Source organism: Lipotes vexillifer, unplaced genomic scaffold (genome assembly GCF_000442215.2).
Source record: "Lipotes vexillifer unplaced genomic scaffold, Lipotes_vexillifer_v1.1 scaffold1518, whole genome shotgun sequence".
NCBI classification, from domain to species: Eukaryota; Metazoa; Chordata; class Mammalia; order Artiodactyla; family Lipotidae; genus Lipotes; species Lipotes vexillifer.
This window is the reverse complement of record NW_006789830.1, coordinates 812,193-814,474: the sequence shown is the minus strand read 5'-3', so window position 1 is coordinate 814,474 and position 2,282 is coordinate 812,193. Positions and strand designations below refer to the sequence as shown.

General features: G+C 41.5%; 1 protein-coding gene across 1 annotated transcript in view; it reads right to left on the bottom strand.

The window, feature by feature from the left end:
• The window catches only part of SMARCAL1 (SNF2 related chromatin remodeling annealing helicase 1), a 50,546-nt gene that overhangs the window by 6,718 nt on the left and 41,546 nt on the right, over positions 1-2,282 (bottom strand). The gene's annotated exons all lie outside the window — the stretch shown is intronic.

Genomic DNA, 2,282 nt, shown 5'->3' with positions numbered 1-2,282 from the left:
TTTTTTTTTTTTTTTTTTTTGTGGTACGCGGGCCTCTCACTGCTGTGGCCTCTCCCGTTGCAGAGCACAGGCTCCGGACGCACAGGCTCACTGGCCATGGCTCACAGGCCCAGCCGCTCCGCGGCATGTGGGATCCTCCCAGGCCAGGGCACAAACCCGTGTCCCCTGCATCGGCAGGCGGACTCCCAACCACTGCGCCACCAGGGAAGCCCTGTCCTGCATTTCTAAAATGTTCCATTTCAGGAACATTTATAAACGGAGTCAAACACTGTACAACCTTTGGGGCTGGGCTCTTTTCACTCAGCATCATTGCCCGGAGAGTCATCCCTGTCGTTGCACGTACAGTCGGTTCACACACACCCATAGCTCATTCCTTCTCATTGCTGAGCAGTGTTCTGTGGCAGGGATGTACGATGGTTACCTATTCACCTTTGGCAGGACATGTGGGTTGGTTCCAGCTTTGCACTACTACAAATAAAGCTGCCCTGAACATTGGTGTACAAGTTTCTATGTGAATGTAACTTTTCACTCCTCTGGGATAACTGCCCTGAAATCAACTGCTGAGTTGTATCTGATAGTTGCATGCTTAGTTCAGCTTATTTTCTTTAAAAAAAAAATTTTTTTTATTTGCAATTAAAAATTTAATTTTAATATATATATTAAATGCCTTATAACCTTATGTAGTTATTTCTTGTTATTCACAGTAGTTATGTTCTATATAATCATTATTATAAAATCTGAATTAGCAAATCCTGAATAATTTCCCCTAGGGGAAACACAGGATTAGGTTCCTGAGATCAGCTTATTTTAAGTGGCATTTATTGTTTTCTAATGATAAAGACAGACATTACGAGGAAAATAAATTACTGATCTATTTTTTCCCATCACTCTTTTCTCAATGTGTATGCTACATCTTTTAAATACAAAGCTCTATATCTTGCTTTTCTCTGATAAACATTATATTGTAAATAAACTAAATTATTAAAATGTTTTCTAAAACATGATTTTTAATGGCTGTGTAATAGTTCATGATGCAACAATAGTATACTTTAACCATTTATCTATTTCCTCACATTTGGGCGGGTTTCTACTTGTCACTAAAAAAGGATGGGCTGTCTGCATGTCTCAACTAAGAAGTCCGCATGCTGCAACTAAAAGATCCCATATGCTCCTACTAAAGATCCCACATGCCGCAACAAAGATCTCGCATGCTGCAACTAAGACCTAACGCAGCCAAAATAAAAAAAAAAAAAAAGGATGGGTTGGCAAATGTCCACCAACAGGTGAGTGGATAAAGTGTGGTACATGCATACAATGGAATATTACTCAGCAATAGAAAGGAGTGAACTGTTGATACATGCAGTAACATGTATGAATCTCAAAATATGTTAACAGAAATCAGATTAAAAAAAAAAGGAGTACACACTGTATGATCCTGTATGATTCCACATTTATATAAGGCTCCAAAAATGCAAACTAATCTACAGTGACAGAGAGCAGATCAGTGGTGGCCTGGAGATGGGAGGATGGGGAGAAACGGGGATTACAAAGGACAGGAGGAAACTTCTGGGGCTGACGGATATATTCACTACTGTATGGCTGTTAGCAAAACTGGTGCCATCTTGTGCCCGTGCAGTTCCTCCTGTCCTCCCAGTGACCTTACCTAGGGCTGTACTGTAGTACACTATACTGTCCTGTAGTAAATCTCTTCTTTGTCATCTAGGGCTTCGTAGTTAATAGATACTGTTTAATGATCATTAGGTCCAGGTGGCCTGTATGCTCGGCTAGTCTCCAATGATGACAACCTTCACTGACGCATTCCTGATGCTCAGGAGACTAGTAACCCATCATAAATCTTGACTTAGGAATGTACTTCCTGTCTCCAAGCACATACCCCTATACTCTAGGTTAACTATAAAATTGTTCCAGTGGCTCCTCAGCATTGCAGGGTGCAGCTGCAAATGCTCTGGATCACCATCTACCCAGTCCTACCCTCCATGTAAGTTACCCTTTAATAAATGGATCCATTGATGGTATGGAGCTGCCTGCCTTGTTTTTAGGTCTCAAGATACCTTCTCAGTTCAGTGGGCACTTTTTGTTCCTTCTGTGCAACAACTACCTCCACTCTTGCTCAACTGTATACTTCAAATATGTGCAGTTCATTGCATGGTAATTATACCTCAATAAAGCTATTAAAACAAAACATTTTAAAAGAGGGGTTAGGGGGGCTTCCCTGGTGGCACAGTGGTTGAGAGTCCGCCTGCCGATGCAGGGGACACAGG